The sequence below is a fragment of the Struthio camelus genome, chromosome 12 (assembly GCF_040807025.1).
Source record: "Struthio camelus isolate bStrCam1 chromosome 12, bStrCam1.hap1, whole genome shotgun sequence".
Lineage (NCBI taxonomy): Eukaryota > Metazoa > Chordata > Aves > Struthioniformes > Struthionidae > Struthio > Struthio camelus.
The window spans coordinates 9,553,942-9,581,653 of NC_090953.1; the positions used below are offsets into that span (position 1 = coordinate 9,553,942).

General features: G+C 57.0%; 1 long non-coding RNA gene across 1 annotated transcript; it reads left to right on the forward strand.

Moving 5' to 3' along the window:
• Positions 1–5,919: 5,919 nt before the first annotated feature.
• Positions 5,920–27,088, forward strand: LOC138068917 (uncharacterized). The gene is made up of 3 exons (XR_011143779.1): positions 5,920–6,138; positions 6,781–7,067; positions 22,271–27,088. It is a non-coding gene; the product is annotated as an uncharacterized lncRNA (long non-coding RNA).
• Positions 27,089–27,712: the final 624 nt, after the last annotated feature.

Below are 27,712 nucleotides of genomic sequence, written 5' to 3' on the forward strand. Positions count from 1 at the left end.
ACACCCCTCTCCTCCCTGCACTGCCCTGTTCCCTGGGTACCTCCCTCGCTGCTTCAGCACCGTCAGGGGGATCCGGCCCCACTGCCCCACATGCAGCCCCAAACCGCACGCAGACGCCCCCCCCCCCCGTGCCCCCACACTTGTATTCACAGCTGCTTCGGGCAGTTGTGCGTCACCCTCCTTCCCCAGGGCACCTCCATTCAGCGACATCCCGGGGTGGGGGGGGGGACACCGTCTTCTACCAGCGCCCCCGAGACCACCACCTCCTGCCCTAAAAGCTTCCCCCGATGCTGGGTGTGGAGACGTGGGCTGCGTTTTCCCTGTCCCCCATCCCGGCGAAGGCTCGTGCCCTGCAAGCCGTGCTTGAAGGCATCCTCCTGCGGGAGGGACAAGTGTGGCTGGGGGAACTGTCCCTGCAGGTTTGGCAGGGCCCGGAGAGCCGTCTGCACCTCGGCGAGAGCCGGCGGCGGCCACGGCGCTGGCCTGGCAGCAGGGAGCCGCTCGGCCGCCTTGAAGCCCCGGTGCAGCGTTTGCACCCGCCGGCGGGGAGCTGCCCGCTCCCCGGCACCCCCGGGATGTCCAGCGCGGCCACGCGGTTCCCGCGCCCGGGGCTGGCTCCTTTCTGAAGGGCTTGAAAGCTTTCCGCTGCCGGCGGCTTTGGGCTGCAGCCGGGCGCTCGCCCCTGCCGAGGCTTTTAGCGGCTCTCCTGCCGCCCGGCCCCTGCATTAGCGGCCGGCGGCCAAGCGCGAGCCGAGAGGGCACTTGTCTTTCAAAGGGAGCAGGCGAGGGGGAAGGAAGGGAGAATGTCAGGCAGCTCTTGAGCCCCATTTGCCACCTGCCGGCCCGTCCTCTCCGCCCGGGCTGAGCGGCTCGGTGCGCGTTCCCGGCACCGCCGCGGCGCAGCGAAGGGACGTGGGGCCGGCGGGCGCCGAGGTGGCTCAGCCCCGGGGGCGGCCGGCGCTCCCAACGTTTTGGGGCGTCCGCCATGTGTCGGGGGGCTGCGGGGCGCCTGCTCGGTGCCACGAGCTGGGCTCAGGCCTCGGACGGAGCTGGGCAGCGCCGGGCGCCAGGACCCCCGCCACGGCTCCAGCTCCCCCCGCCCCGGCACAGCGGTGCTGAGACCGCAGGGCCCTTCCCGACCCTCCGAAGGCCTCTCCTTCTGCGCGAGCCCTGGGAACGGCGCTGGGCAGCCCTGAGCGGCCGCCGCCGCGGTGGCCAGCTGGTGGCATTACTGCCGTGCGCGCAGGGCCATCCCTGCCCGGGCTGGGCACGGGAGGTGCAGCAAGCAGAGGCGCTGGAGAGGGACCCCTTCCCGCAGCGCCGCCCGCTACCGCAGCGTGCCGCGGAGGTTCGGGGGCTCCTCGGCCCGGCCGGCTCCCCGGCGCCCCGCCAGCGCGCGAGGGGTGGGCGACAGCGGCCAGACGTGGCACGAGGCGTGTGGGAGTTAGGGACGACACGGGTGAGAGCATCCTCCGGCATCCCCGCCGAGCCCCGAAACTCCCTCCCTGGCAGGCTCCTGCCAAGCTCTCCCCTTTCCCGTCCCCTCCGGACACCCCCTCTCCTGGAGCCGCCGCGGCGCCGAGGGGGAGCTGCGGGGCGGCGCGGGACCCCGGCAGCCCCGGCGCTGCCAGCGGGAAGGGAAAAGCCCCGCGTAAACAGGCAACGGCCCCCAGACAGCACGGCGAGCGGGGAGGCCGAGCGCGGAGCCGCCCTGGGTTTCCCCTGCACCGAAAGCGGACGGAGGAGCGCGGCGCCAGGGTGAGCCGGCGTTCGGCAACAAAAATAAAAGCTGGGAGGGCGTCGGGTGAGGCCGTTCCCGCAAACCGAAGCCGAGCGGCGGGATCAGTGGGACCGCGTGGCGCCCGCTCCCGCCGCGCTTTCGCCCGCCGAGCCGCCGGGGCGCTTTCGCCGTTTGCGCTCTTCTCGCCGCGTCCCGGCTGCCGCAAGCGCGGCTGCAAGACGGCGACGACCGGCCTCGGCGCCTCTCTTTGTCTCTCTCCCTCCTGCGTAATTAATTGAGATCCACCTTAATAGGATAAAACTAAATACCAAAGAGCATCCAACCACACAGCAGCTGGCAGCAAAACAACAGCCGGGCGCGCACGTACAGAAAGACAGCTCAACGGACAAAAGGCCCATTTAATACAGTAGCTATTAGCGGTTCCTGAGCTAATAACTTCAGGACCACAGTCTTCCCGCGGCCGGGGCCAGCCTGGGGCGATGCGGAGCGGGGAGAGCAGCCCCTCGCAGCAACGGTTTCGTTAATCATGGTGTAAGATACGTCTCGTCACGTCTAAACCGCGTGCGCCTTCGGCAGCGGTTGGCGTCTAGCCAAAGCTGGCGGCAAAGTTAGTCCCTGCTCGCGCGGGTCTGGGGAAGCCTGGAGGCAACGGGTGGTGGGGCTGGAGCTGGCGCGATGCCTCCGACCAGCATGCTGAAGGCCAAGGGATGGAGGCGCCCAAGAGACGGGGTCAGGGGGAGACTGGGATTCAGCGAGCAAGGAAATCAGGGGTGGTTTCTCAGATTTTAGGAAAAGTTTTCTCCACCTTCCACCAGCAGACAGCTTTAAGGTGAGCTTCTCGGGGCTTCAGTGGAAAGTGCCCAGAAGGGTAAGCTGGCGAGTAAGAATATCTCTGTGTATTGAAGAGAGAAGGGGTGTGGAAGGGGCGCAGGGCCTGTGCTCAAGCATAACGATGCCTTTTCTTGATGGGTTTAGCCGTTGTGGCAGGTGACAACATCTGATGCCTTCACAGGGGCCTCCTTGTCCCCTCTTGGGGTGTTCCACCGGGAGCGATTTTGTACCTCCTGCCACGTTTCATGCCGGCTGTTGCCCAGCTTTCCCGAGGACCGGCACGCGGGCAGCCCGGCACAGCACTCAGGATCCTGTGCCGGTGGGGTCGGGGGACACGCGGCCATTACCACCATCATCTGCTGGGGGACGGTGGGGAGCTGGGCATTGCCCAGCGCGGTGGAGATGGGCAGCCCCAGCCCAGAGCCGAGGGCTGGCGCGGGACGTTGCTGGGGGCTCATACGGGGTTTTACTGCACTGCTGGCAGCTGTGCAGAGCACTGGGCTGCTTGGATTGGGCTCTTACTGAGCTGTTTCCAGCGGAAAAAGCATTTAGAAGAGGAGCCCTGTGCTTTACTGCACGCCCTGCTCCAGCGCAGCGGAGGGGTGGCAGCCCCGGCTGAGCTCAGGCGCGTGCACGGGGGCTCTGACTTTCCTGCGTCTTGGTGCTGCTCAGGAACCACTTTCCTCTTTCAGCTGCAGGCTACATGGGGCACAAATGTCCTCCTGAGAGGGGGTCCTGGGGCAAACAGTGCAGTCCCTGTCCCAGGCTGCAGATTTCTGTCCTTAGCGATGGTTTTCACTGGAGTCCCTACGAGACTCCAGCTCCTCCCCTGTGAAAATCACCCTTTTCTACCCCAAACGGCATCGGATATGTCACCCTCTCCATAAATGAGTGAATCCTGCGCAGGGAGGACAGTCTTTTATTGAGGCATTAAACCAGTGCCAGGGTGGCTGGGGAGAAGAGCACGGGGATGCTCTGACGGCGTCCCCGCAGGCTCCCACCATGCGCTGGCGGCACGAGCCTGGCCCCACGCGGCACGGCCAGTCCCACCATCGCCTGGGCAGCACAACGTCCTTCTCCAGGCTGTTGCTCCAGAGCCAGTATGTGAATTGAAAAAAAGTCACGACAGCCGATTTGGGCTGTTTTGGATGATTTCTCATGTCACTGAAGCAAGAACCCTTCTGCTGTTCTTGCTTTGGCTGTTGCCCCAGAGCCTCCCAGCTCTGGATCCCATGCTGCTTGCCCGGGATTAGTGAGCGTGTGTAACGCAGACAGCGCCGGCGGAGGTTGTGGGGCTGCACGAGTCAAACACGCTGGCCTAGCGACCGTCAGGATGCGACAGAGAACATTAAATCACAGCAGGGAAAAGCTGGACTCCCTCCTTGGGTGGACACTTGGGTGGACAGTGTCACCGGCCCCTTTCACAGCCGCCTTCGGAAATACTGAAGCTCACTCGCTCTGCCGAGCTGTGCCAAACGCTGAGCCCGACTTACGCGTTGTGCTGGCGGGGGGGAGGTGGAAAAAGCAACTTGCCTTTCTTGGGCTTTGCAGAGAGCGAAGTTTGTGCAAATAGCATTGTGCGGCTGAGAACACTTCAGCCTTGCATTGTATCCTCGGCCCTCCTCGAGCCCGTTCCCTCTCAAGCACTGAATTCCCAGAAGGCGCTCGGCTGCTAATTGCATTTGCAGCAGGTGCTGCAAAGCCTGCCAGCGCGGCGGCGGTGGCGGCGGCGGCGGCGGCGGCGGCGGCGGCAGCTGCCGACGTGCACACGGGGCCCGAGGCCGGCGGCTTGGCTGCTGCTCTGCCCGCGCTGCTGGGGAGGCGCCGGTGGCCCATGCAGGCCAGCGCTCGCCAGGTAAGCGCTGCCCCTGGATGCAGCGGTCATTGGAAATAGCAGAGGCAAGTGCTTGGATGCTGTAGGATTTACATTAACCTCTCCTGAAGGTGTTTCTCCACAGGTTCGAGTGAAATGGTTCTTCCAGGAGAAATCTCTGGCTTGCATTTTCTTTCCCTTCGGAGATTAGCGGCCTCGGTTATTTTTTCCAGGGTGAAGCACCCTGCCTCCTTGAGCAACAGGTAGCTGGAAACTTCGGTCAGGGAAACTCTCTTGTTTGAGTGACTCCATTCAGAGTGAAAAAGGAACAACCTTGGTTTAGGAGGGAAGAAATAAAGGGCTCTTCTAGCACGAATTCTCTGATTTTTCTAAGCCAAGAACAAAGGGATTTCATTCAATTTTTTATTTCCATCCCTGGCATGGAGGGAGACTCAATTAATGCTTAGCCGCTCCTGGATCCCCTTACATGGAGGGGGCAAAGTACGCATCTTTTATAAAGTGTCATTCAGAGAAGAAAAAGCCACATGCACCCCAGTGGGGCGCTCCTGTGACAGGCCAGCTCGGCCGGACTCACAGGCTCCCAGCCCTGCAGCTCTGCCCTTGGCACCGGGTCCCCCCCCGAAACGGCACGCGACTCGTAGCCCCGGTGCTGGGGCAGCCACGCAGCCCCTTCTCACCATGCTGGGCAGCTCTCAGGCAGACGAGGCTCCTTCAAAGCCCAGATCCTTCCTCTGTCTGCATGGTGCAACACTCACGGACCTTCGCAGCACTAAGGAAAACCTTTACCTTTCCATTGAGGCATCCCTCCCTCCTGCTTTAGCTGGTGCCAGAGCCTCTTTTCGAAGCCAAACCTGGCCAATTTGGCACCCCGTTAAGGGGTTCATCACCCGGGGTGGGACTGGACTTCCCTTCTCTGCTCCTGGAGGTGTCCTACCTCTGCCTGACAGTAGGAACCGCTGCAAATACCTTTTGCAACTCTCCCGACCTTTGCCAAAAAAAGCCCTGCTGCAGGGACAAAACCCCACGCAGGAGCCCAGGGCGATGCAACAGGCCGTCGCTGGGGCGCCTGGCCCCGCCGCAGCTGCACGGGGGCTCAGTGCTGCTCCAGCCGCCGCTGGCCGCCCCCGGGGCAGGCACCAGCACCCGCCCGCCCGGCCGGAGGAGGGGGGAACAGCCCAAGGAGCCCCAGCTTCGGGGCGTCCAGGGTCCGTGGAGGAGAGCACAGCTCCTCCGCACGCCCCAGCTCCCCTAGCCCCCCCCTTCCCTCGCAGGGTGACAGCCCTGTCCCCCCCCCCCCAGTGCCACCCGGGGGGAGGCAGCCTAGCAGCATCCTCGCGGCTGATGCGCAGTGACATTTGCAATCTGTTGCCATGGTCGCCCAGGGACTTTTGCTTTGGAGGGGGATCGCATTTCTCCCCCCCTCCTCCTCCTCGCCTTCCCTCCTTCCCTCCCTCCCGATGACGTCATGGATGACCACGGTGGTGACAGGCCACCTGTGGGTTGGTGAGGGGTTTAAAGAGACAGTCTGCAGCTGCAACAGGAGCCCTGGCTATTGTCTCCGCACCTGATAAAGCGGGGGGGACCTGCAGCCCCCATCCTATCCCCTCACCCCCTTCCTCCTCCTCCTCCTCCTCCTCCGCTGCAGCTCTCCCGGGGCAGGAGGCCGGGGCTGGCGCACCCCGCGCCCATCCCCGCGGCAGCCGGGCTGCCCGCGCCGCCGAACGCCGCCAAGGTAAGGCTGCGCCCCGGCCCGGCCCCGACCCCAGGCTGGCTTTGGGGTCCCCCTCCGCCCCGGGGTGACCCCCTCCCCGGGGAGCAGGGACGCACCGCGGCTGGGTATCGCCCGCGGCGGGGTGCGGGCGGCGGACACGTTCCCCCGGCCGGGCTCTAACAAAGGGGACGGTCCATTGTCAGGGGACGGTCCATTGTCAGGCGGCGGTGACAAAGGCGAGGTGGCCGCGGCCCTGCCCGCCGTCCCGCCTGCCCACCCGCGGGCTCACGGGGGGCACCCGTCGCGGACGGGGCCCCTCCGCACCCGCCAGCCCCCCCGGCTGCAGGTCCCGGCACCCTTGGGTGCCCTCGCCTCCAGGCAGGGCGCGGGGCTTATCCCGGGAGGTGAGGAAACCCCTGGGTTAACAAGGTGACAGATGGGTTAGCAGATCCCCGCTCCCACGAAGGGCTGCGATGCCGCTGCCCCGGGTAGAAACCGGGGTGCGCAACTCAGCTTGCTGCTGTCACCTCCGAGCTGGCTTTCCCAGACCTCATCCGAAGGTGTCCACCTCTCCCATCCCCTTGGCCGAGCGCCTGCCTTCCCTCCACGCACCTCCTCAGGCAAAGAGCGTTTGACATCTCCTTCCCCTGCTGTGGTCCCCAGCAAGGGGCTGTGCCGAAGGGGCCCAGCACACCGACCTGGTGCGATGCCAAGCGCTCGAAACTCAATACAGCCAAGCCCCGAGGGGCTCGGGGCCGTGGCAGGAGGTGGTGGCTGCTGCGGTGCTTTGGGAGCCAAGATGCATGGGAGAGGAGCAGGCAGGAGCAGGGGAGAGGAGCTGCCCCCTCGCCTGAGGAAGGAAGGACCGTGTCTGCCCGGTTCCCAGCTGCGATGCTTTCTCCCAGTGCCCTCCCATCTCTGAAGGGAAGCAGGCAGGGGGTGAGCGGCAGGTAAGTGCCTCGCGTTCGTTCTGGCTGTGGATTTCAGTGTCTCCTGGATGCGTTGGCAGGGAGCGGGGCAGAAAAAGGGTCTGGGACCTGGGAGAGGCTCAGAGCGGGATGGAGAAGATGCATGAGGGTGGATTTGTGTGTTTGTGCCCTGAGAGAGGAACCCATCCCACAGGACGTATCCAAGTGGTTCCCAGGCAAGTTGCCAAACTCTTTAGAGATGCCCACCAGGCAATCCCTTGCCGGGAGCCCTGCTTCCTGAGCCCAGGTCTCCCGTGAGTGCCTGTGGATCCCCCCAGCTCGACAGGAGGCTGCATAGACCCCCACCAGCTAAAGAGGCAGTGGTCTCAGAGGAGTGGGCATGAAGAGAGCGAGGCAGCTGGGGGCAAACCTTGTGGCTAATGTTTCCCTGGGCTGTTTCTGCGGTCTGTAGAGGGGCAGATGTCCTGTGGGCATGGGGCAGACTCGGAAGGCTCGATTGTGCTCTAGCTACTCTGTAGAGCATCTTCTCCCAGCTGCAGCCTAGAGGAACTGGGCAAAACCCACTGCCCAGCTGAGGATGCAGCTGTCCCAGGCGTCCTTGCAAAGATGAACCTGCTGGAGGGCTCTCTGCATACTTTTCTGCAGTGCTGGGATCTGAGGGAATAAGTAATAGCATTGTTTGTGCCATGAATCTGTCAAAAGCTGCTGAGGACTTGGGCTGGGCCTGCTTTTGGAGTGGAAGAGGCAAAATGCAAATTGTCGGATAGGTGGAATTCTCTGTCTGAGTGGAAATCCCAGAGCACCGCACCTTGGAGTTTGCACATCTGCTTCCCCTGGCAGCAGCTGAAACGCACGGGCACAGCTTGAGCCTCCCAGCACGTGGCCTTGGTGGGGGTTGTCTCTGGGTGATTTTGGAGGGGCAGAGCCGGGGAAGCGGCGGTGGGGCAGACATCCACCTGCAACGGGGGTTTGCCTAGCGGTTCAGACTGGTTGTCACAGCACCCGCCGTCCTCTGCGCCTTCCTGCAGCTGCTGCGAGATTGTGTGGCTTTGCTGTCTTTGCTGCTTTCTCCGTCAAAACCAAGGCTTGCTGGCTCAGCCAGTTTAACTCCAGCCACTGCCTGTGTATCCACTGGGCTGCGAGGTGGCAAACCTGGCCAGACCTGCCTTGCAGAAGCACCTGGCGGGGGACGGGGTGTGGGGGTCGAGCCATCCCCAAGCGGCCCCTGTGCATGGGTGCGAGGGTGGTGAGAAGTTCCTCTGGGTGGGCAGGGGGTGACAAAGCAGAGATGCCATGAGGAGCTTGTTGCGAGGAGGTGGCTGTTGCCCTTGGGGTAGCTCTTGGAGAGGGCATCGGGAGCTGGGGTGCCAGGGCTGCACTGCAGGTGGTGGTGGAGGGCTGCCGAGTGCTGGCTGGTCCCCGTGGCCAGGCAGAGCTTGCGGGAGCAGGAGGGACTGCTCAGCCTGCTGTCCTCGGTGTAGCTTGGAGCCGTCCTGCAACTCCCTGCGTAGCGAGAACCGGACCAGGGCAGCTCCCTGAGATGGCACTGGCTCAGCTCCCTCAAGGGGATGATGAGACCCTGCAGGGGAACAGCCAGAAACCCTCCAGCATGAGGTGACATGACTGAGGCTATCTGTGCGTTGAGCAGTAGTGCGGGACTGCGGCTAGCAGGGGGAGCGGGAGGTCATCAGAGCCTCCTGGAGATGCTGGCGGGTGCCAGGATGGGCGGGGGGAGACCCACCAGGGCAGTCTGGCTGGGCCTGGGTCACCCCATCCTTCGGCGCATTGTGGGGCAGCGGTGTCTGAGCCGTAGGCACAGAAAGTTGGAGTTAGTTTAGCACTCGACAGCCACGGTTGTGGGCTGACTGTTGTTGCGGTGGGGCGACAATGTGTGAGGGGCTGGAATCGAGTTGAAAAAGCACAAGGCATGGACTTGGTCCGACTGAAAAGATGTACAGAGCAGGGGAAAGAATACAACAGGCAGGAAAAGTCGCTGAGTACTGGCTGGCCAGGATTGATAGTCCAGGGAACCTGATATTGCGATGATTTCTTTTTACTGCTTCAAAATCCCCTGAGAGCCCATTCCAGAGGTATCCAGAAGAGAATTCATGTCTGGGCAGAATACCCCCAAATGTACATACATGCACACGTCATACCCAAATATGCTGCAGCACTCAAACACCAGCGTGGAAGCTGGCTTGCAATCCCGGTTACCCCCTAGCAAGCACTTTTACTTTCTTGCAGACACCTCTTTGCATTCTCACAGAGGAAATAACTCCTAGCGCTGGATGATAGATAATGACGATGTGGCGTGTGCTCCTCTCTTGACCCCCCTCCTCACAGGGTCTAAAAGCAGAGCGTATCCTTTGCTTATTTTGCAGGCTTCTGTCTAAGGCAGTACTTAAGCTCAGAGTTAAACACAGGCTTGCTGCTGCCTTAAGTAGGGATGTGATCTCTAGTTAAACTTCACCAGGTGTCTTCTGACCTGCGCGCCGAACAGGGCCAGGGCCTCGCTGAAACAAAATGCAGTTGTGCAATTGCAAAGAGTACAAGATTAAGGCACAAGAGAGGCAGAGTTAAGGTTAAGTGACCTGTTCAGCGTGTCTAGGTCTTCAAGCACTGTTCCTTGGTTTCTCAGCGCTTGATGTGTTTCCTCTGTGCCTATATCTGCCCCCTCAGTGGTTCAGGCTGCCGGCCTCTGGGGCCACAGTGACAGCACGCGCTCTCGCCGTCCAAACACGGAGCCCGGAAGGAGGGGACGAAGGTCCCAGCTTCCCTGCCCTTGTCACACTTTGGGCTGGATTGTGCCGAATCCGCAGGGGGATTGGAGGAAACGATGCCACCAGGCAGTAACAACCCTCCCTTGCGTCTCCAGCCCAGATCAGCATGTGTGCGCTCAGCAGGCGCAGGCTCCTCAGCAATAACACGCAGGCTCTTAACGCCCAGCCTATTAACCCCGCTAATTCTATTGTTTTCTCTCGTCAGGCCCCCTGCGAGAGGGTGGCACAGAGCCTACTAATTGCACTTGCAATCTGCAGCGTGTCTCTCCGCTCGCCAGGGTTGTTATCTCTGCCAAAGGCAGGGCTCGGGGGCTGCTCTCCCTTCGCAGCAGCGCGGGACACGGGGGCGGACAGCGAGCATCCTCCGGCCGCGGGCAGTGGGATGCGCTCAGCCTCTTCCCCCACGGCACAGCAACGGCCCTCTCGAGCCAAACGTGCTCGTTTCTGGCTTGAGCCCCGATAAGGGACGGCGCTGGGTGCAAGGAGATGGGGAGGGCTGAGGCTGCCCTCTCTGCCCCCAGCAGGGACTGCAGCGAGAGGGGACTGAGCTAGGTGGAAACGCCAGGGATGGACCCGGGCGCCGTCGAACCCTGGAGCATCCCCCCGGCTCCTTGCCATCCCCACCTCCAAATCCTCAGGCCATCTGGCCTCGCTCATCCATGTTAAACAAACGTTAGAGTTTATTATCGGGCCCTGCCTCCCCTTTTCCCCCCCGGACAGATGGAGGCTGAGCGGGCTCGGAGCGCCGGCCGGCAGCGTTCATGTGTGTATGAATGAGAAAATTGAATTATTTATGGCCACGCGAATAAGGCTGGCGGCGGCGGAGGCCGAGCGGAAAGGACTCCATTACGTGGCAACACCTGTTGCTAAGGAGCCTGGGCATCTCCGGCCCGGCCCCGGCCCCGGTGCCGCACGCCGAGGTCGTCCCCACCGTCCCCCCGACCCTCGCCCTCTGGCAATGCGTCTTTGCACTTTGGTGCTGGCCAGGCTGGGGATGGAGAGCGGGGCCGAGCGCTGGCCTGGCTGCGGCAAGGGGCGACTCTCAGCAGGGGCTGTGCAAAATCCCCCTTGCGCCTCCGCTCCCCGGAGGTGCAGGGAGCTGGGAGCAGCAGCGGGAGGATGACCCAGGTCACCGTTCTCACTGCAGCCAGGAGGATCCAGTACAAAGTAGCCGGGATTAGCATCAAACTCCCATCAGAGCGTCCGCCCGGCCTCAGCTACGCAACGGGGGACAAGTGCCGTGGGGTTGCACAGCGCTGCTGGGATGCTCCAAAGGGAGAAGGGGGCCCATCACCCCAGCAGGTCCTCGAGCCCCCCCTCGCACCGGTGATAAATCCCCTGCTGAATCCCGCAGCGATGCTAGGAAAGGTGCCGGGGCATCCCTCCCGCCCACTCTCTTCCCAGCTCCCCCTCAGCTGCAAAGGAAGATGTGACCCCCATCGGGGCACCACCTGCCTTGGCCGTTCCCATCACCAGGCCGGCCTCTCGTACCCCCCTCGTGCCGGAGGGAGCCGGCACGGCGTGGGACGCAGCAACCCCTTGGTACGTGCCGCGGTGCTCGCAAGGACTCCGCTCCCTTCCCAGCACCGCGAGGGCTCTGCAGGGCTAAGAATAGACTCCGGCTCCTCTCCTGGAGCTGAGTGGGCTCTGCTGGGCTCCGAGAAATAAAAAGCAGGCAAACGCTTATTTTAGGCACTGCAGTCAGCAGCTGTGACTCTAATATATCCAAGGAACGGCTTTGCGCTGTGTTTACCCAGCCACTTTTCAGGGCAGAGGCACTGTTGAAGCCTGCTGTCAGCCAGGCTGTGGATGGCCGCGGCGTTCCCAGCTTGCGGAGTGGCGCTGGAGACACCTCGCTTCAGCCCCCCTCGAGCGGGTGCCGAAATCACAGCCGGCTCCTCCAGCACACGCTGCTCCGTGCTGCTGCATCAACGGCACGCCGTCAATGTGCCCTGCTGCCGCCACCTCCCTCCTTGCCCCTTCCCTCCCTCCTGCTTTCCCCCAGCCCCACTGGAGCAGGTTCGGGGACGGATGCTCCCACCCATCCCTGGAAATGGGGTGAATCCGATTTCTTCCAGCTCCCTGCCCCTGGGCGGCGACGGCGGGCCAGCGGAGCCCTGCTCAGGGCTTGCTCGGAGTCCTAGTGCTGCATCCTGCCGGCAGGACCCTGGGCCGTGTCCCTGCCTCCCGGGAGAGAAGGGCATTTGGGGCATCCTTGTGTCAGGGTGAGACTTCTGCCCAGGATGCTCCCGGGGCTGCGCCGCTGTGGGCACACGGCCGGCGAAGCACCTGGTCCCAGGAGAACAAACGTGGGTCTGTCTCGCTAGCATAACCCCCGAGGTAAAATCAAGAGAAAGCTAATTGTTTCCATAGTTACGTGAAGTGGCCTTTCTCGGGGAGCCGCGTCATCGCTGCTGTCACAAGGTTAAGGCGGTGGGGAGTGGTGGCGGTGGGGAGAGATGTGTTTTCTTTGGGAAAACCATGGCAACAGCGATTTCTAAGGGAACAGCTGTGCGCATCGAGGCCGTGGGGAAGGGGCTGGGGCTTCGCAATGCTGATGGTGTGCCGAAGGCAGCAACAACCAGGTCCAGCGTCTCTGCGCAGTGGTCTCCAGAGCCCAGACCAGCCCCGGCCCTGCCGTGTGAAGACTTTTGGGGGACCCTCACGGTGCCAGCATGGTGCTGTGGGCCCCGGCACGGCCAGTACAGCAACACGGGGACGCTCCCGTTGGCTCTCCAGGCACACCCGAGAGGGCGGGAAGGGGACCGAGCCCCCGCTTGCTCCAGAAGTGTGGGTGCAGCCATTGCGCAGGTGGCAGGAGTCCCCCGCTGCAGGGCGGGGGAAACAGCTGCTTATCCCAGGCAAAGACACCAGGGAAAAGCCCCAGCAGCACACTCGAGAGCAATCGACTAGTGACGCAAAGTTTGCATACCCGTAATGCAAATACTGGCAGAGACCATGGGCGCCAAGTCAACACCTGAGCACTAGAGATGGCACAGACCCGGCTGGGGAGAAACACACGGAGTAAAATGGTCTCCTGCGACTAATGGAGGTGCTCCTGCTGGGAGCTGCTGCCGATGGGCCTGATGCACGGAAGAACAGGAGAGGGGATGCTCTTAGGGCTGAGGAACGCTAACGGAGCTGTAAAGGCTCCAGGGCTGAAGCTAGGACTGCAGTGTCAGGAAGGGGCCCAGGGCTGGAGAGGGGATGCTTGCCAGTCTTGGGAGATGCACAGAGGACCGAAGGACCTAAACCCAGGTTTGCCTTCACCTTTGCAACAGCCAGATGGACCCCACTAGAAGATGCTGGTCTCAACCGCAACCTCCATCCTGGCTCCTGTTTCAACACATAGCTGGAAATTATCTCTCTTTGCAAGACAGACTCTTAATTAAGACCATTTCCCTGAAGGAAGCCAAGATGGAGAGCTTTACTTCTCGGTATTCCAGTGCATTCTGGCTTTCGTTTCCACACCAATTAGGGCACAAATTAGTCATTTGGAGTGAGATTCAGTTGCTGTGCTCAAGGGAGGCTCTTCAGCACACATGCCATCTTTTTCCAAGAATTCGGGTCGCAAACGCAGGCAGGCCAGCATGCCTGCGATGGGGAGATGGAAGGGGCAAGCAAGGGCCCTTGGGGCACCGTGGTCTGTGCCTGATGTTAACCGCCCAGGGCTGGTCTGTTAACTCTGGGCTGTGCCCTAAAGTGGGCACAGAGCAGAGTCGGCCTGGTGTCAGCAAAGGATTTTGGGTATTCCCATGGGGAGGGCCATGAGCTGTGATATTCCTCTCCTTGGCTGTTGGGCTATGGCATTACCCTATAGGTCACTGGACTGCAATGCTGAGACGGAGTTTTGAGACTATAGGACCAGCTGAAAAATCAGAAAATGGTATGAAAATGGCAACAGAAAGGGTGGGAGGAAGAGAGAGGACCAGGTCCCCCCAACCCCCAATGTAAGTGCCTATACCAAGGTGCATATGAGTGTCCTTCGGTCCCTCTAGCTGAGTGCTCCTGACTTTGCCCTTTGAAAGTCGGGTTCAGCACACGCTGCTGAGGATTTTGTGTCTTCAGGACATACCTTAGTCCCATGAAACATTTCCCACCAGCAGAGCAGGGCTCTAGAGAAGACCACGTTGGTGAGGACGCTCTTCCCAGGCAGCGAGGCCAGAGCTGCAGGGAAAGGGAAAGCAGCGACTGCTTCCTCGGGTCCTCTCTGCCCATCTCTCGTGCATCTCTGCAGCTGGTCTGCAAAGACCTGCCATGATTTCTGCAAAAGGGGGCTCAAAAACCCACCTTTGGTGTCTCGCAGAAAGGCTGCTCCCTCAGAGGTGCTTCCTACCACTGTCCTAGCCCCTTTCTCAGAGCCTTGCCCTGGTCTCTTGGTGTAAAATGATAGCTACGTCCAAAGGTCCTGAGCCCATATGCAGCCTGGACTTGCTCATTTCTTTCCTCTGCTGGTTAACTCTTGCCCTGAAAGGCCCAAGTACCGTGCAGGCTGTTCTTCTCTTGGTTTCTCCAACCGAGGAGAGACCTCATCTGTACTCCTCTCTTCAACAAGCCCAGGAGCCAGCTGTACCTCACCAGTAACCAGGAGGAAAGACAAGAGCTCCTTGACGGCAGTGGCAAGGAAGGATGTTTCTATTTAACTACTTGGTGGTGTGTGTTGCTACATCTAGTCCCAAAGGAGATGCATGCACCCAGAGCCCCATTACAGCTGTGAAACCTAGAGCTCCTGCGGGTACCTGCTCCCTGCTAGGCTCCAGCTGGGCTGTTTCACTCCCTAGGAGACACTTAGCTGGGCACAGTCACTGGCCTGGGGTGAAATCTCTGTTCATTACTCAGTTTTGCAGCCGGACGGATGACTGAGGGAAAGTCAGCAGATCACACGCAGGGAATGAGGGCCATAAAACCTCCCACTGCCCACCTAGGCAGTCTCAGATGTTGCCGGTGCAGCAGGGCTCTCTATACAGTCACAGCTGCCTGCGTCCCAGCCTCTGGACCAATGCCTTTCTGTAGAAATTATTTGCCACATTGGTTAATGAGTGTTTAGCCTTCTCTCTCCCAAGACTACACCTTCACCTGGACCATGCAATGGAACCCTCTTTCTGGAGAGGAAATTGAGGACGAGATGTTACGCTCTGTGCCCTGGTGTAACAGCATCCAACCAGAGGGCATATTGAGGGGCTCAAATAGAAAGGTGCTTTAACGTCAGTTGAAATCTCAGCTTCGTGATGATGTCCTGCTCAGCTCTTGAGCTGGCTCGATGCTCTCAGGTGGCAGTGTCTCTGCGCAGCGGGAGTGCAGTCCCCACTGTGCTTCTGCCCATTTGCGCAAACATGAGCTGGCACAGAGCAAGGAGATATCACAGAAAATACCCTGATTTGGTCCAGGACACACCACATTGGCCAAGATGTTTTCGTACAAGCATGATGTAAAAAACAGATGAAGAGATGGGAGAATTCAGAAGGAAGTGGGTCCACAGGGGTAAAAGCAAAACAACTCTGCTTGACTGACCAGGAGCGCTCCCTGCTCTGCAGCCCAGGAGGGAGCGGGATGCCTTCAGGCAGGTTGTAAGAATTCATTGAACATGACTTATGACACCTGCGGGGAGCACTGGAGCAGACTTCCAGTGCAAAAGGAAGAGTCTGGATGGCTGATTGATTTGCGAGCTGATGCATGGCTGAACGGCCGGCTGGAGAGCTGATGGAGAGGCAGCGGGGAGGAGACATCAGAAAGCAATGTTTGGCTGCTGGTGTCTGCATCTCCCTGGGTGACCCAGGAAACACGGTCTCGCTGCAGTACGAGGCATCTCTCTCATCTACTGCTAGTACCTGTTTTCTTACCCTATCCTTCTTTCTTAAAGGGACAGAAGATAGACTTAAAGCTGCTGAAATGGTGAGCAGAGCGCCATGCTGACCATTTGCCAGTAACAGAGTAAGGACAGGAGGGTTTCAGCTAAAGTATCCATTTCTTGGCTATGTCCCGCTAGGGCCCTGCTGCAGAGGAGTCTCTGAGCCTCTGAGTGGGGAGGCACTTTTGAACATGTTTTGCTGAGCGACACAGGGCAGTTGGGGATGGTAGCGCTCGGGATCTAGGTCCTCCTGCTCCTTCAGGGGACTGGTTTCTCTCTCTCTGTGGGACAGCCTCCCACAAGGCCACATGCTCCATGAGAAATGGTCAGGGTCACACATTCAGCATGCATTTCCCTAAATACTTTTCCTGATTTGTCAGGAAACATTCTCATTTCTGGTGAGCGTAACCGCCATGCAGCGCATGGGACAAGGAGACTACGTTACCTTATGGTTGCTCTGCGCACTGCCCGCTCCAGCTCCTTCAGAAAGGCACAAGGAACCCTGCAAGGAGCCACCTGCTCTTGGGGCATGCCCTCCTAGCATCCATTAGTTAGTGGTTGTCTTAGGCACTGAAGCATTTGTAGCCTTATTCTTCCTAATCCTGTCTAATGTAGCTGTGGCTGTCCTCATTAGCCACATAATTGTCGAGCAAACACAAAACAGGCACTGACATAGTCAAAGGAAATTGGTTTAAAAACGTAAACCAACATTCTCAGATTTTGTTAAGGGGGGTTCTTTTTATTAGTTCCTCCATATAGAACAATGGAAAAGTGATGCTTCCTCAAAATATGTATTTTTTTAAAGATTATCTTATGAGAGGATGGGATTAGAAATGTCGGCAGGGGAAATCCACCCTGGCCCCTGCACTCCTGGAAGGCAACTGCATCTCCAACCACTCTCATCTACCAAGTAAGGGGGATTCCAGGGAAGGGAATATGGCATCTCCCATCCATGCTCATGTGCGCATGCTCACACACACACACACACACACACACACAGAGGCATTGTTGCCCAGGGAGAAGTTTAGCTATCCACATCTCCAAGTGATAAAGGCTGTGAATTTCAAAGGGGCTCCATCCACTTCTGACAGCAGATGACAAGGCTAAGTTAATTGAGGCTGCAGTAAGAAATCTAATTAACCTGCAGTATGTTGTTTAATTTGTGCAAAGCTGTTGTGGTTACTCGGCTATAAACTCCATGCCCAGCTCTAATGACAGTGACTTGCATTGCAGCAGCAATAGACAGTGTCCTGGACGCGGGCAGCCACCTTTTGCTCACCCTTGAAGGTGCCCTCAATTACATGCAGAGCGTTCCAGTGGTTGCCTCCATCTGGTTCTTCCATGGCATTTGAGACACATTTCTAGCTCCAACCTTTGGAACAGGCACCTGTGTTGCTTCTCTGCCTGCTCTGGCATTCAACCCTGGTGCATGGTTTCCAAAAACCAGCCTTCAGGACCCAGCAGTGTCAATCTGTTGATTGCACTAAAGTCCAGGAGATAGGTTCAGGTCGCTGAGTTCCCACCGCAGCTCTTAGGCTGTAATTATGTTCAAGGCTCTTTGCTTCAGTTATTTCTTCCTGCTAATGCTTGGAGCTGCTGTACTGATCTTTTCTTCAAGGCTGACCTCCATGTAGCTTCCCGGGAGAGAGAGAGAGATCTGTTGTTTAAACCAATTCACAAACTGTCTTCCGAAGGCCAGTTGTCCATTATGCAATTTTTTGAACGGCAAGAGTCAGCAGGCTGATGGCACTTGAGCAACTTGTATCAGTTTTGGAAAAACTATAGGAAAAGTGATAGGTATCCTGCATTAGCATCGCTTCCCCGTTTAATATCCCTCCAAGATCCTAGACCAGCTAATTGTTCCATTATAGCATCACACAAAGAGAGCTCTGGCTTCTCTGTGACCGACTGCAGAAGGGTGACACTGAGCCTCAGGGTGCTCCTTTATCTCATGCTCATGACTGAAAGTTTTGGTGGTCCCCTCAAGACCACTAAGAGAGATGCAGACACATTCATACCTTACAGAGACAGCCTTTCCATGCAAAGACGGAAAAGCTTTTAACTGACTCCCAGAAGACTCTCAGTTGTCCACTGAGATGAGGTTTGCCAAGAAGGGAATCTGAAAGAGAGATGATCTGTCTCTAGGGTCCATCAAAGCCAAGCAGTGCTGGAGTCCTGCTGCTGTGGTTGTTTGCTAGCATAAGGTATCTCGACCAAAGACCCCTTTTTGTGCTGTACGTGCAACACCGAGCACGCTGAGGTCCTGCTCAGTGCTGGTGTTCCAGCTGCATCAGGGATATGAAATATGAGTGCTCTCGGCAGTGTTGTTTTTTAAAGGGCTGGATTCCAGGCTTATGCCATTAAAGGCTATGGAAAGAGGTTTTGCCTCTCGCCGGATGGTTTCAGCCAGAATAGAATAGCCTGTAACTGGCAAAACAGGAGGCAAATCTTTGCAAGGGGGATGGAGAGCACATGCCAGTGAGGACGTGCTCCAGGGCATCAAGATGAGCTCTGAGAGCAGAATGGCAGCTGAGTGTGCACGCGAGCCCTACGCAGAGAGATTTACTGCAGCCTCAGGTTAGATGCCAAGGCCAGCTAGATACCCACACTCTTTCCCACAGCAAGCAGCAGCTCCTGCTTGCATTGGAGTCCCCCGGTCCAGCAGGGAGCCCAGAGACCCCAACTCACACCTCCTTGTCATGGCAGAACGCAGGCCATGGCCTCAGAGCAACCTTTTGGAGTTTTTGCATAGAAAACAAAGCCTATCAGAGATCTTCTACCAACCTAGGGTCAAGCCCCTGATAAGGGAAAGCTTGCACACCAGCAGTGTGGGCAGCAGAGCAGGAGGATGTCCTCTGGCAAAGCCAAGGTGTCTGCACACAAACCTGTGGCTGCATCTGGCTGCCCGTTCCCCTCCTGCTGCCCTGCGTGCTGCTCAGCTGCAGATCCTTTTCCCTTAATCTGGGGACAAAACCAGCTCTCTGTGCTGCTGAGAGGGGAGGAAGAGGAAGTGAATGCAAGGAGGAAGAAGAGCTCAGTTTGGGTTTTTCTTTCTTTTTTCTTTTTTCTCTTTTTTCTTTTTTTTTTTTTTAAGAATTAAAAAGTGGCAGTGCTAGTGAAGGGTAATTATCCCTCTGTTCCAGCTGAAATACAATTAAGGCAGCTCTCAATGAGCCCCCGGGATATTGTGGTTTACTAATTAACAAGCGGATATGCTGTGGCCCTTGTCATGGCAATTACAGCATGAGACAGGCTTCAGGAGCTCTAATTACACATCAGCCCGCGACACACACTGCAATACAAATTAACGAGGAGCCGGGGCTGGTGACTGAGGGGGTTTACCTAGCCCCGCGGCCGTGCCAGGCGAAAGGGGAGGCCAGGGACGGGGGCGGCCGATGGGGCTTCTGAGCCAGGGGCCAACGCAGGGAGCAAGTCAGGGATGAAACAGCCCCAGCCACAGCGTATCCTGTACATGCCGCCCGTGGAGGATGGAGAGGGAAAAGAGTTGCACATCGGAGGGTCCGCACTGAACGTGGGGATGGAGACGGGGATGGGGACAAGGATTTAGTGTTTCTAACTGCCGCAGTGCAGACAGCAGTATGGGGTGAAACATGGCCCCGAGCTGCTCCTGCATCCTGACTGCCCGGGACATGAGTTGCCTGGTGGCTTGGGAGCTCTTTGCTTTGCGGAGCTGGTGTCAGCTTTGCCTCTGATGAGATAACTGGCATTTGGGGTGACTGCAATGAATAGCAAGTATCACATTTTTCATTGTTAATTCCCAGAGCAATAAAGCTGCTGTTAAGAGAAGAAGTCATATGGGAAATACCCAACAGGGTTTTGAATGCCAACAAATAACTAATAGGGCTCCCAGAGCCAAGAGGAAATTTTCCGACAAATTGTTTATTGAAAAAAAGTTATGCAGTTCCAGGTTTAATACAACTAATGGTTTTGGCCAGGTATGAAAAAAGAAGAAGAAAAAAACAGGATTTCTGTAAATCAAATTTTGACATGTTCCATTTCAAAAAAATGTTTCAAAAAAAAGATGTATTAAAAATAAGTAATTAGACCAAAAGAAACATCCTGCACCTAAATAGGGCATTCTGTTTTCTACAGAACAAAATGATATTTGTCAGGGGATATTTAGGAGAAAAAAAAAATTGAATGAGAAAAAAACCCATGAACCTCATAATTTTCCCCTGGGGTTCTTGGGGATGACACAGAGTCAAAAGAAAAAAAAAAATCGACCCACCTGCCCAGCCTAAGCAGTTTCACACAGCAGAGCAAACACTCTTCCCACGCCGAAGGAGGAAGGGGGTTTACCAGCGTGGGTGCTGTGTCCGGTGTGAGCCACATGCTTCCCTCGGGTCCCAGGACAAGGCTCCTCTGAGTCACCACCCAAAGCAGCGGAAGAGGTTTTCTACGCAGCTTGTACCACTTTGGTCCTGAAACCAAGACAGCAGGTGCAATAAATCAAATGTGCTGAAAGCCCCCATAGAGAACAAATCAGAGGTGATCTGATGGATGTGCTCAGGATGAGTGGAAAGGGCTCCCAACTCTGGGTGAGCAGCATGTCCAGGGGGCTCGGTGCTGGACCAGATGACCCCATGCTCAGTGCCACAGAGGGGCAGCCCCGTGGGGGATGTGGCGGCAGTGCTTGCAAGGCAGTACAGGGTGGCCAATGTGGGCAGCGCCTCCGGGATGGTGTTCAGCATAGAGGAAGTCTAGGGTGAGAAGTCCAGGAGAGGATGCAGGTCTCACCAGCTCTACATAGCAAGGAGGACTGTTTTGGTGTTTGAGGTCTCTCATCTCCCCTTGAGGATCAACATGAACCTGTAGCTCCTCAATTGGATGCAGAAGAATGGTATTTAATGCACCTGCTCCGGTGGCAGCAGACTCCCAGGAACACGCAGTCTGAACATTGGTTTGCGCCCTGCAGCCTCTCATGCACAACCATCTCATTTGGGGCTCTTATGGAGCAGACATTGCATGAAGGAGCATTGGAGCTCTGTGCCTAGGCCCTGGCCACTGCGCTGGACATCCTTACTAGACCCTGGCCACACTGTCCGTGCCAGTATTGATGAAAGCACCATCCTGCAACTGCCGAGCTGTTCGAGGGGTCGCAGCACAGGGGCCGACAGCTGCCCCTGCCAGTGCAGCCAGAGGGTTTCTCATGCAAGTAGAAGGGATTCAGGGAGGCTGAGGCAACGCCCCGGGTTTGAGGCTCCCTCCAGCCATGATGGAGGTCCTGCTGGCTGGAGGAAGGGGAGCTGCTCTTGCTGGGGGAGCAGGGTGCCTACAAGGAGGCAGCCCTGAAATAGCGATGAAGGGAAACCACAACATTTCACAACAGAAGTGCATTTTCCCACCCTGGAAGAGTCCCTGCTTTCTGCCTGCGTGGGTTGTCTGAGCCACATGAGATCTCGGGGCTGTGTGTGCCAGGTTGGATCGAGACCCAGCATTTTCAGGGAGGAGGAAGAGGAAGAGCTGACAGGGTGAAGAAAGCCAAACAATCCTCAGCTGTAAAATGTACAGGATAGGCAGTGCAAACCGCAGCCAGCCTGGGACAAGGGCAGGGATCAGTGCAGGCGTCTCTCGTGGTGTGGGTGCCCCAGCCGCGCAGGGCAGGGAGACATGAACAGCAGCAGGTCCCAGCCACGGCGGCTGCTCCTCGCTTGCTCGTGGCTGTGGCAAAGGGGCAAGATGAGAGACAGGAACTTCTGTGCAGCAAGTGGTTTTTGGAATAACCCCCCTGCACGTGGGCTCAGGCCCAGATGCTCGCGCTCACCGCCTTTCCTGCAGGGAGGAGACATCATCCAGTCCCTGCTGCCAGCATCCAGGGCACAGAGCCACCAGGGGCCACCTCAGCTGCAGAGCAGTGGCAGGGGGAGGGCGCACGCCACCTTGTACGCACGTCCCAAAATAGATCTCATTAACCATCGCAATTAATGTGCACTGGGCCCTCTCTCCCCCTCACCACCCCAGCCAGAGACGTACATAAAAATAACTGTTTATTACACAGCGGGCACAGCCCAGCTTATTGCTGCAGACAGGAAATTGCTGCGCAGAAACTGCACGTTTCACTTTTAATAAGTTTGGCAATAAAACGTCTCATCAAATGAGGCCATGACAGAGTGATAATGAAGCTTCCGCATGGCCCATAATTGCTTACTGCTCTCCTGGGGGTAAGCCAGAAAATCAGGGCTGAGGGGGGAGCAGACAGGGAGCCATATGCCTTCTCCACCAAAGGGGCTGCCCCATGACCATATGGCACCATCGTTTCCCCTCACCTGCTTCAGGAACATCCCTCTGCCTCCTCCCCAGCATACAGTAGTTTCCGCTGTCCTGCCTTGCGGCCCAGGCACCCCATGCCCCAAAGGCCCCCCCTCCCAGTGCTCAGCCAGCCTGAACCTGTCGTTCCCAGCAATGTGTCTCAGGATCAGCAGCACTGCTCTGGGACATGTCCGAGGAGAAGGTCACCTATGTTGGAGGGGCCATGGTCTGGGTGCGTGGAGCAGGCAATGTCCAAGGAGCGACAGAGGAGCTGTCAGAGGAAAAGAAAGGCTTTTACTGAAAGGAGGAGGTTTTCTGTTTTCCAGGCACGGCTTTTCAGCACTGAGCACCCTTCAAGGCCAGGTGGGTGCTGTCCCACCACATCTCATCCATATTCTCCAGAGCCCTTGGCCAGGAGGGGTATAGTCTCCTAGAGGTTGTGCATGAGTCAGCTCAGGATGGGAGACTCCAGGGAGGAGCTGCAGCTGAAGCATTAAGGATATAAAGCAGGAACTACGAAAGTACTAGTCCCAGCTGACCGAGACCCTACAGAGATGCCTCATTTCTTCACAAAGGTCCTCACTGATACAAGCTGCAGAAACCCTTAGCTTCTGTGGCTGATGTTCACCAATTAATCTCCACAGACTTCTTGCCTTCATGCCACTCAAGGTCAAGTGGCTGACCACAAACCTGAGACAAGTCCCTAGCCTTGGCCCAGCTCCACTGAGCAGGAGCTGTGCCACTGACCATCAGTGGAGAAGCAAGGTGATGGAAGATGAATTGCTTTGCCCTCTTCAGAGAGATCTGAGGGTAAAGTTTGTTACAAAAAGAGGCTCCCAAGGCAGCCTCCTGTGCTGAATCTCTGCTATGGGGTAGCAGGAGATTTCAGGGCTGCAGGGCTCCAAGATGCATCGTGGCAAAGGCCAGGAAGCACTGCTGTAATCATCTTTGCTGGTATCCTCGTAACGGTGACCTCAGACTGTCAGCTAGTTACGTCTGCAGCCCAGGATGGCCCCATCCACATCTTTAGCTGGGACCAGGGCATGCTCGTAGCAGGGAGATGACCAGGATATGCTTCTCCTTTTACATAACTCACTACTGCTTTTTTTTCATCTGTGCCTCTCCTCTAATCATCTGTCCAGCTATTGCCACATGAAACCCATGAAGTGCTTCTCTGCCAGCGAGCCACTGCCAGTGAGGTACAGCTCAGGACACAGGAGGAGGGCATTAATTAAAGACAGAAGGGGAAGTTAGATATTATGCTGCTGGGGAAGTGGCTCCTGGAGAAGGCCAAGGCTGGCAAGAAGAGCTGGCACCTGAAAAACTTCCAGGAGCCCTTGTGCTGCCAAACACCCAGCATCCGGGCCAAACAAGAGGGCAGAGGGAAGGACAACTTCCAGCATGATGTGTCATCACTTCTGTCTGTTAACTGTCTGCTACCTACCGAAGGACTGCTGTGGTATTTCTATGTGTGGCCTTCACACTGAGACCCAATTTTCCTATAGAAAACTAGGTTTAGTAAAGGGCTGGGGACTTCTCTGACCTGGTCCTTCATCTCCCCCATTTCCGTTTGATCTTCTAGATCCTGAGGAACACAAATCAGCCTCCTTCCTCCTCTGCTAGCCTATTCAGAGCAATGGGAGCAGCTCGAGGGAAGCCTCACCTGACCTAACCCATAGAGGATTGTCAGGAAGGTGTCAGGTGGCCACCAGACTCCAGGACCATGCTGGGTCCGAGGCCAGCTGTGGGTGGGTGCGGAGTGCCCCCCTCCCTTTCCTAACACCCTCCTGCTATAAGCTCTTCTGTACTTGTGTTTCTCTCCTCTAAGTTGAAGCGGTCCTTCTTCATCCACAGAGGCAAAGCTGCACCCCTGCTGCCTTCACTGAGTTATCTTATCCCTGAAGTTCTCTTTCCCCACCATCAGTCCCTCACTGCCAGAAGTCTTTCTCAGCTGGGAAGCTGAGAAAGTAATCTCCACTGCACTTGGTCAGCTTGCCAAGGTGGGACAGGCTGCTCTGCATGTGCAAGGCTCTTCCTGCCTCATAGCGAACACGTGGGTCCTTTCCTGTATCAGAGCAGATGCAAGGGGGGAACTGTAAGGAGCTGATGTGGCTAATGCTGGTGATGCATCTAAGATCCTGGTACGAACACTAACAGTGGAAAGAAACCAGAGTGAAAAAACATCATTCTCTTGAAGGGCTATCTGCCCCCCTCCAAAGGCATGGTTCCTCCAGCCCCACCTGCATGGCATATCTGCCCATCAGCTCCAGGAGGTGGCCCACCCTTTCCTGGCGTGGGCAGAGTGGCTGAGTGAGGGGTGCTGCCAGGCCCTGTCTAGCGTGGCAAAGTGAAGCCAGAGCTGAACAGCGATCAGTGCAACCGGCACGGCACCATGCACGCTCCATAGGCAACATTCCAACTTCCAACGCGGTAATAGGAGACAAAATGAGACATGTCCAGGCTGGGACTGGGAAATGAGGCATTTTAGAGTCACAGCAGGAATGTACTGGCGTTATTGGAGCCCTCTGCCCACGGCTTGGCTCCCTGGGCAGGCAGGAGGCATTGTTAGCCTGTGTTAGCGCTCTCGGGGAGTTTACCTGGAATTACTGATCCAGATTCATAAACATGATCATGTTAATTGCCTGCCGCTACTGCTACAGCCGCCTGCTGCCGTCTCCTCCCAGCGCTGGGACTTCACATGCACTCATCTCCCTTCCCATCCCCAATGTCAAGATGTCTCTGTTCCTCCATTCACTTGGACTGAGGAGGCTGGAGGTACTGAGGCCGAGAGACAGAGACCCGCCTGGAGAATAGAAAGAGGCTGGATCGGTCTGTAAGCCTGGAGCCAGCTTATGTCCACAGACATCCAGTGAACCTCACCAGCTTGGCTCAGCAAAGGAGCACTTTGAAACGAAAACACAAATGCCCACTTGAGGGCTTTATTTGGTCTTTGAGGGGACCTTGAGCTTTACAGAAAGTCCTGCAGCCATGGGAAACAGTGACCTGAGGGCAGACACCATGTCTAAAGAGCCAGCTTTTAGTGTAGGAGCAATGATAGTGTGTGGCAGGAGAGGGAACGGCTCCCAGCCAGGGACAACCATCAGGCTGCTCAGCCTGAGACCAGACTTGCTCCTGTCTCTCTTGGACTGGGGCCAATTACTTCTAGTAAATTATTCATCTAACAAATTTAGCCTGTTATTCTATCCATGATCTACCCAGAGTTTTACAGATTTCCCTATTATTTGAAATTGTGAAAATACTGCAGAAATTTCTCTTGGGCTCTGACATGTTCTATATTCATCTTAATTCTTGGCTCATCCGTGACATCCAAAGCACAGTTTCTACCACATGGTGCTAAACCCTCAATCTATAATGAGATGACAGGACCTTGCAGAGATGAGTGACACCTCCGTTCTGCAGCAGTCTTCCCACGAGGAAGCTTGCACGAGGAATCACAAGACTTGCCCTTTTTACGGACATGGCCCTCCTGTGACTTTTGTAACTAATGTAGGCTTTGGCCTGGATACGAGCAAGCATGACAGCGCCAACAGGAGGACTGCACACAATCTGCTGCCATATTTGCCGGTCCTTCTTGCATCATTTCCCTGGTGCAAACTCTTTGCTGTGCAGACTTTCCCTGCAGAAACAGCCTCCTTCCTTTTTCACTGAAGCAAAGATGATATGAGAACTATCTACTGATAATCCTGAGCTTATAGCATAGAGGTTAGTGGAACCAGAGGAGTCCACGATACTCACATGGACCCATTTAAAGCAATTTTGACTTTTTCACTTCCATCCCTACACCTGGGATACAGGAGAAAAATGACACTGCTATTCCCTTGCAGTCAGACCGATCACAGCCTTGTAAAACTGGAAAAAGTTTTTGCCTCCTCCCCCCAAGCTCTTAATTGCCGCTATCAAGATTCCTTTGGAACCACGAGGGTACAGCTAGAACTTTGCACTGTCAAGGAGAATCACATGCCTTTTGCAAAACGTAATGCCTGGGAAAGAAGATTGCTGAGCAAAGAGTAAGCGAGATGGATGGGTTTATTGTGGACAAGCAATGACTAATCAGACCCAGGAGTACAACAGCACTGTGTCAGAGGAGAAGCTGTCAACCATGTTCATCAATAAGCACAGCACAGCTGATGGATCTCAGCTAGGAGATTTTAGACAACCTCTTAGGGAAGTTTCTATGGGCCAGATTCTGGCTGCAGCTCTGGGAGATGCCTTGAGTTATACCTTGTCCTGCTCCTGCTTTCTCCCAGAGAGAGATCAGGTCTCTGAGCAGTTCAGAGCACTCCCTGTCCCGCTACAGCATGCGAAAAAGAAGAGCAGCCAGTGACACCACATCTTTGCCCGCCTGGATCTCCCAGGTCTGGGGAAAGCCTGTTGTTGCCATGCTGGCAATGCAAAGCCGTGGTCCTACAACTCTCGAGCCAGTTTTGGTGGGAAAGAAGCTGTAGAGGTGCAGAGAAGTCACCGACGCTGGAACAGCTCAAGGGAAGTTCAGATGATATTTGAACTAGTTGCTAAACCATTCCCCAGTGGGTTTCCAGAGATGACTTGACAGAGGAGAGCTTCCTATAGGAAACAGGTCCTGCATACCTTGGGTTCGCCATTCCCAGAGACAATCAGGGAACAATGCCCAAGAAATCCCCTTCAACAGGACCAGGATTGCACTGAAATCAGTAATTCTTGCACACCAACCAGAAATATCACAGGCAGAGTGATCCTCTGTTAACAAGCATCTGAAGGGCTTTGCTCGCTGGAAAACCTGGAATGAGCTTCACTGCCTGAATTGCATGTATTGCTGATCCCCCTGAGTTTCACCCCTCACCCAGCCAGCTACATCTGCCCCATCTGCGCTGACACCATGGGAAGCAACATGCCGTCTCTCCCGCGGTGCTCCCCCCACTGCAGTTTCAGAGGTAGGTTTGGCATCTCGCTGCTGTTTCTCCAGGCTCTGCCGGCACTGTGGCCAGCACCTGGCATTCAGCAGGCAGGAGGAAGGATAAGCTCCCACCTCAGCCTCGGAGCAGCCTCAGCATCTCACCTACACTTTTCCAGCCGCAGCTGGAGACGAGCAGTTTGATGGAAAGGTCACAAAATGCTACGAACCTGCTGGCTGCTTCCGAGCAGGAGCGAAGGGAAGGGGGAGGGAGGGAGGGGAAGAAAGAGCACTTGCATCATCTCAGCCCGAGGAAGGGCTATCACATCCGCTTGGCCCCTTTGAAATCCAGGCTGAGCCAGTACCTGACAACATCTTATTTACAAGACGAACGTGGCCCCTTTTCATGCCCACGCTTCCGCTGGGAGCTGCTGGTGGTTGCCCTAATCGATTGGCTATTCTAAATATACAGGCTCTTGGGATGGGGGAGCTGTAAATTGGTTTGGCTTTGCAGCTCAGTCTCTGGCAGAGGATTCGAGCAGCGGTGCCAGGGCAGGCAGGCCAAGCCAGCCCCCGGTGAGAGCCTTGTTTCGCGAGAGGGGGCCGCTGAGCCGGGGAGCAGGTGCCAGCCGGCCCGGCCCCCTCCATTCCTGTGTGCACCTCTGGTGGAGTCGGGAAAAGCGCGCGGTATCCGCGTCGGAGCGTGAAACACAGGTCAGACCGTGTTGCTTTCTATGGCGATTGCTCTGCAACAGCGCTGAGCACCGGAGCTTTATTCGTAATAACCTCAGCACTTGCGCTCAGGGTGCCCGGCTGCACCCAGCTCCAGCCGGCTCGCCAGCACGCGCAGCGTCCGGAAGGCTTCTGCAGCCCTTTG